Genomic DNA, 7,772 nt, shown 5'->3' with positions numbered 1-7,772 from the left:
GGACCAACCTCAAAAGGAGGGAATCAGAAGTTAAGGGTTGATTCCAAAAATGAGAATTAAATTTTAAGGATCAATCTCAAAAGAGAGTCAGAAGTTAAAGACCAACCTCAAAAGCAGGGAATCGGAAGTTAAGGACTGATTCCAAAAATGAAAATTGGAAGTTAAGGATCAATCTCAAGAGAGTGTCGAAAGTTAAGGAACAACCTCAAAATAAAGGAATCAGAAGTTAAGGACTATATCCAAAAATGAGAGTTGAAAGTTAAGGATCAATCTTAAAAGAGAGTCAGAAGTTAAGGACCGACCTTGAAAGGAGGGAATCAAAAGTTAAGGACTGATTCAAAAAATGAGAATTGAAAGTTAAAGATCATTCTTAAGAGAGAGTCGGGAGAGTCAAAAGTTAAGGACCAACCTCGAAAGGAGGGAATCATAAGTTAAGGACTGGCTCAAAAATGAGAAGTCAGAAGTTAAGGACCGATCTCAAAAGGAAGGGAATCGAAGTTAAGGACTTATTCCAAAAATGAGAATTGAATGTTAAGGATAAATCTCAAAAGATAGTCGGATGTTAAGCACCGACCTCAAAATGAGGGAATGAGAAGTTAAGGACTGATTCTAAAATGAGAATTAAAAGTTAAGGATCAATCTCAAAAAGAGGATTAGAAGTTAAGGACCGACCTCGTAAGGAGGGAATCAGAAGTTAAGGACTTATTCTAAAAATGAGAATTGAAAGTTAAGGATCAATCTCAAAAGAGGATCGAAAGTTTGGGACCGACCTCAAAAGGAGGGAATCAAAAGTTAAGGACAAATTCCAAAATGATAGTTGAAAGTTAAGGATCAATCTCAAAAGAGAGTCGAGAGTCGAAAGTTAAAAGAGAGTCGAAAGTTAAGGACCGACCTCAAAAGGAGGGAATTAGAAGTTAAGGAATGATTTCAAAAATGAGAATTGAAAGTTAACGATCAATCTCAAAAGAGAGTCAAAATTTATGGACCGACCTCAAAAGAGGGAATCATAAGTTAAGGATTGATTCCAAAAATGAGAATTGAAAGGAGAATTGAAAGTCATTCCAAAAATGAGAATTGAAAGTCAAGGATCAATCTCAAAAGAGAGACCTCAAAAAAGGACTGACCTCAAAAAGAGGGAATCAGAAGTTAAAGACTGATTCCAAAATGAGAATTGAAGGTTAAGGATCAATCTCAAAAAGAGGATCGTAACTTAAGGACTGACCTCTAAAGGAGGGAATCAGAAGTTAAGGACTGATTCCAAAATGAGAATTGAAACTTAAGGATTAATCTCAAAAAGAGGATTGGAAGTTAAGGACCGGCCACAAAAGGAGGGAATCAGAAGTTAAGGACTGATTCCAAAATGAGAATTGAATGTTAATTATCAATCTTAAAAAGAGGATCGAAAGTTAAAGACCAAACTCAAAAGGAGGGAATCTGAAGTTAAGGACTGATTCTAAAAATGAGAATTAAAAGTTAAGGATCAATCTCAAAAGAGTGTCGGAAGTTAAGGACCAGCCTCAAAAGGAGGGAATCAGAAGTTAAGGATTGATTCTAAAAATGAGAATTGAAAGTTAAAGATCAATCTGAAGAGAGAGTCAAAAGTTAAGGACCGACCTTGAAAAGAGGGAATCATAAGTTAAGGAGTGATTCTAAAAATGAGAATTGAAAGTTAAGGATCAATCTTAAGAGTGAGTCGGAAGTTAAGGACCGATCTCAAAAGGAGGGGATCATAAGTTAAGCACTGATTATCATCTTTTTCTTTAGTAGGATACTTTGACTTTAGAACATTAAATGTTACATCTTGTTCATTAACTCTCATGGTTAATTATCCTTTCTACACATCAATAATAGCGCATCTGCTTGCAAGGAAAGGTCTTCCCAGCATAATTTGAATTTCTTTATCTTCTTCCATGTCTAGCATAATGAAATCCATGGGAAAGATAAATTTGTACCAACTTGGGAGGGGTCGTTTGTGGTTGAGAATGTCTACTCTGGAGGATCTTACCAATTGGTGGATTGTCTGGGTGAAAGACACATGCTTCCAATCAACGGGTGATATATGAAGAAGTATTACATGACAGATGTTTCGGGAAAAGAACTATAGAGATGATACTTACATCCCTCAAAATGTCAACTTGACAATTTTATCTATGACTTGGTTTAACAAAAAAGAATTGTAATAGAAATAATAAAAACAAAGGGATTTTTTCCATAAATAAAATTAAATTTCTTTGCACTAGAAATTGGAATATCATAAAATTAACTATTAAAAAGTGTATATCCTTGCAATAAAATACATACATAACTTTAAAAATAAATAATGATTAATAATAGCATATTATTCTTATTCGGATTGAGATTGAGCTTGCTGACTTTTCTCTTGTTTTTGCAAGAAAATGTCAGGTGATAAAAATGGCATAAATCTTGCATTGAATGAATAAAAGGCATGACAGGGTGCTATCATAGACTTTGACCTAGACTTTGAGCGGGTCAAAATGGATTATGAGGGGTCCCTATTGAAAGTGACCAGTGGAGAAGAAAAAAAATGTTCAAATATAGTGCTCAAGTTTCAAAGTAAGGGAGACACTACTGCCAAAAAGAAAAGGAAATTTCAGGGTAATGACAATGAAGCTCCAAGGACCAGCAATTTGATAGAAGGGGCTAGACAGATACAGTCCATGCCCCTAACTTTAGAAGGGAGACTCGTAAGTGCTCTGGTGGAGGGAGTTCGACTGCTCCCGCTTGGAAAAGCGACATTGATCACACAAAGTGTCGTAACATGAATCGTCGTAAATGTCAAATGCTTGACCGATTAGAAAGGAGAATCAGTGTAGAAGCAGTATTGACATATATTTCAATAGTGCATGAGGAAGCTTGAAGGCCAGATCTGTCATGGGGGATACAATTCCCCAATCTTCAGTGGGACAGAAGGAGATGGTTCCATATGTGGATCCCTTCTTGCTAGAATATACTCCAGAAGAGCCTTGCGAAGGTTACAGGGAATGCAATGCTCCTCCAATGAAGAGAAACATACTCCCTATGGTGCAGAGACTCGAAGATCACCAGGATGTGGAGCCATATGTTCTAAAGTTTTTACAACCCAGAAAATTCCAGATCATCTCAGAAGAAGAATTGGCAAGATTTCAAGAAGTCTGCATGAAGAGTTTTAAACATTTTGAGCTAATACAGAGGAAGTATGTTAATATTCTTGAAGTATTGGAGCTCTAAACTAATATCTTTTCAGATGTTGAACAAAGAAGAATAATAGATTGTGTGTTCCACCTCAGGGACTTAGGTCATGCAGGTCATTTGAGGAGGAAGGCATATTCTGAGCCACAAAAGTGGATGCGCAGAAATGGACATATTACCTTCAGTGTGGCTATTGTCATAACTTTACAGTCGACAAGAAAGAGAATCCCCTGGGCATCTTGAGCTGTGATGAAGTAGATCTGATGTGTTCCATAATAAAGAAGATGATTAAGAGAATGGTTTCTTGGCATGTCCTACAAGTGGACTGTGTCCCCAATAGCTACATTATCAACATCTACATAGAGGGGGATTGTATCTTGCCTCACATAGTTCATCATGATTTTCTTGGACCCTTTTACATGATGTCATTCATTAGCAAATGCGACATAAAGTTTAGAAACGAGCTAAATATCATTGGACCAGGTAAATTTTGAGGACCAATGAAGATTCCCTTGCTTGTGGGGTCTGTTTTGGTACTTAAAGGGAATGGAGCTGACCTAGCTAAGCATTGTATCCCAGGAGTACTGCAAAGAAGGGTTTCTATCACTTTCAGGAGGGTGGACGACAATAAAGTGTCATATGGATACCATTCTGACCTAAATATCGAAGGACTACAGCCTTTGTAGTTATGAGACATCACACCCCTAAGCGTATACGATGGGACTTTTGTCATAGAGTGTGCCTTAGGAGGAGGGTTATTCTCCACAAGTCTAAACAATTGGGGTGAGCACAACAGATGGCTCAGAGACAAAGATAGCTCTTCAAAGGTAGACAGTATTTCATATGCCCTCCATGATTTACACTACACAACAGTATTAGATTGTACTCTTCATATATCAGAATTTCTGAAGAATAACAAAGTTTGCTTTTGCAATCATGTGTGATTGATTCAATGTCTTTGGACTAAATCTTGGATTCGGTCCTATAAATACTAACAAACAAAGCAAGGTATCAAAAGAAAAAAATGAATATATATATATATATATATATATATATATAGTAATAATAAAAATCACATAGAATACTTTTCAAAAACAAAACGTCAAATCTAAAACACTTTCACAAAATTGAAAATCCTAACACCAATGCTCAAAAAATCCTTGCATGCACAAAATTCATGCACTCACAAATGTCCTCACAAATTTGTTACTTCTTCCCGACCAACACAAGCTTCGTGCATCTACAAATTCCCACAATTCTATCACTTCACCACATTTTGCCACCTTTCACTTCTGTTTGGATTGAATACCAAGTCTTCGGACATTCCTTCCGAACGGAGTGTAATTTCTTCACTTCTTAGGTTGGGCAACAATTCATCGGATTGTTCCTTCATAAGGTACATTTCTTCATTTCTTAGGTTGGGCAACAAGTTTTCAGACCGTCCCTTCCTAAGGTACATTTCTTCACCTCTTAGGTTGGGCAGCAAGTCTTCAGACTATCCATTCCCTATTGTGTATTTCTTCACGTCTTAGGTTGGGCAACAAGCCTTCAGACCATTCCTTCTTAATGTGAAATTTTGCACCTCTTATGTTGGGATACCACATCCTCCTGGATCTCCCTTCGTAATGTGCAATTCTTCACTTCTTAGGTTGGTCAACAAGTCTTCAGACCGTCCCTTCTTAAGGAACATTTCTTCAATTCTTTGGTTGGGCAACAAGTCTTCGGACCACCCCTTCCTAAGATAAATTTCTTCACTTCTTGATGTGGGAAACAAGTCTTCAAACCGTCCCTTTTTAAGGTAATTATTCACTTCTTGGGTTGGGCAACAAGTCTTCAGGCCGTCCCTTTCTAAGGTACACTTCTTCACTTATTGGGTTGGGCAAAAAGTCTTCAGATCGTCCCTTCCTAAGGTACATTTCTTTTCTTTTTGGGTTGGAATACCAAGTCTCCAAACCATCCTAACTAGGTAGTACAATCGCCATATCTGCTACCTTTTCCTCGTTCGTTCTTTGAGATGATTGTGAGTCTTTGTGTTTTCCATATCAACATGATTCCCTCACTAACCTAAATTTGAAATTTCCATGACACAAGGTTAAAATCAAAATCAAAATCAACACAAAGTAAATTGAATGCACTACGACCATTAGATTCCCGACAAGGAACCTTGATGGTTGCCCCTTTAAATTCATAAAACAACCCTTTATCAAGGTAGGAAAAATAAAGACCACGAAAAAAATTCACAACTTCAATTTAAAATGAGCTCATTTTTTCCCCAACAGAATTCGTCGAGAGATTGTAAGAGTGGAGGGAAAGTGAGAGATTTCTTCCTCCTTGCCGCTTCAAAGAGGAATTCTATGTGTTGTAAATAAAGGAAGAGATTCAGAGGAACTTTAAGGAGTTTTCTTGGGGAGAAATTAGAGATAAGTTTATTTATTGTTGTAGTTTCTATGATTTTGATTTTATATATGAATTCTAAGTTTTGATATATTTTTCCTATGAGATCTGAGTAGTTTTCTTTGTCTTTCTCCTTGTCTTGAGATTTGTGAAATGGTGATTTGAATTGGTTTGAATTGGAAATGGTGATTTTAATTGGTGAAGCCATAAAAATGTTTAAAATGATTGATCTTAATTTACTTTCAATCTGGTCAATTGATTTGTTAAAATATTTTGAGTTTTACAACTAAAGTGAAGATTACATCCAAGATTCAGGGAGGTCAAAGCCCTTGGAATTTGGGAGCAAATAAATAAGGAAATAAAATTATCGGGCGTAGAATTGGAGATTTTAGAGTGATAGACTAAAATCCTTAATTTGGTCCTATCGTTTGGGTCTTAAGTGTATATGTTAGCCCACAAGCGAGGGGAACGTGGGAGCTCCAAAGCGAGAGCTGGTATCCTCCCAGCCTAGCCGCAGATTCAGTAAGCAAGCGTAGGATTAGTCAATATTCTTTATGCCTCAACTAAAGGGTAAAGAATATGTATGCTCCTATTTGGCACAATATAATTTGAACTAATTCACTTTATACATCCACTATAATTTCTTGACAAGGAGAATGATGCTTTCTTATATATTGAATATCACATTCCAACCTTCATTAGTTTATTTAGTTATTTAATAGTTATTAAAATTACATATTTATTTCAATTACCTATTAGTGATAGATAAGCAAATTGAATTCCATTGTTGTGATTAAAGTATTGCCTTTCTAAAGTCTTAGTTCGTAGTTCTAATATTACTCCCTGTGGGATCAATATCTAGGACTCCATTAGAGCCCTATATTACTTGAGTGATACGTATAATTGCGTTGATAAGTGTGACTTTACAATTATTGAATATTTTATACATACATCTTTACCGATTCAATAAGTCAAATCACGATCAGAGTAACGGACAAATTAGGTTTATTAGAAAATTTTTACTTGAATTGCAACTTATTTTCATATTTCATTAATTGTTTTACTGTGAACTGATTTAAAATTGTATGCGTAAATTTCGACCTGAAAATCTTATACCCTATGATTCAGAATTAGAACGCACTGTTAGAAAGATTAGAAGATTGAGAATAGAACCTAGAAATTCTGATACAATAAAAAAAATGAATAATAACTTAGATATTAAAATAAATGAAAATAGATAATGGCCTTTAAAACATTGTGCTAATCCAACATCAGATGAACTTCTCTTAACTATTCAAAATCCTGATGTAGCTGCTAATTCATTTGAGATTAAACCTGCTACTATCCAAATGGTACAAAATAATTAATTCAGATGTACACCAAATGAATATCCTAATTTACACCTCACTAGTTTTTTAGTAATGTGTGCTACCTTTAAATATGATAGAGTCTCAAATGATGTTGTTAGACTTAGACTTTTTCCTTTTTCACTGAGGGATAAGGCTAAGATGTGGTTAAATTTGTTAGCACCAGGATCTATTAGAACTTGGGGAGAACTTTTACAGAAATTTCTATCCAAATATTTCCCTCCATCCAAAACTGCTAAACTTAGAAATGATATAACATCGTTCTGTCAGATTGATGGAGAGTCAATATATGAAGCTTGGGAGAGATTTATAGATCTTGTTAGGAAATGCCCTCATCATTCGTTACCAGATTGGTTGATAATTCAAACTTTTTATAATGGATTAGTGGAATCACTTAGATCAATTATAGATGCTGCGGCTGGTGGTCGTTAATGTCAAAACCATTTGATGAGGCTTATTCATTAATAGAAGAGATGACTACCAACAATTTTTGATGGCCCTCTCAAAGGATAAATCGTAAAAGAGTATCTAGTATCCATGATTCTGATGCAATATTTATGTTAGCTTCACAGATTGCTGCAATATCAAAGAAATTAGATCATTATGGAGTGAATTATTCTCCAGCACCTACTATGACGGAAGAGAATTCATCTGGGCAATTTATGGATGTACAACCTTCATATGAGACCTTAAATGCTCTTAATAGACCCAACAATCCATATTTGAACTATTATAACCCAGGTTGGAAGAATCATCCAATTTTTAATTGGAATAGCAATTCTTCTACAAATCAATAATGGGCAAACAACTCAGTGAACCCAT

Source organism: Phalaenopsis equestris, unplaced genomic scaffold, assembly GCF_001263595.1.
Source record: "Phalaenopsis equestris unplaced genomic scaffold, ASM126359v1 Scaffold000049, whole genome shotgun sequence".
Lineage (NCBI taxonomy): Eukaryota > Viridiplantae > Streptophyta > Magnoliopsida > Asparagales > Orchidaceae > Phalaenopsis > Phalaenopsis equestris.
Note: the sequence above shows the minus strand (reverse complement) of the source record.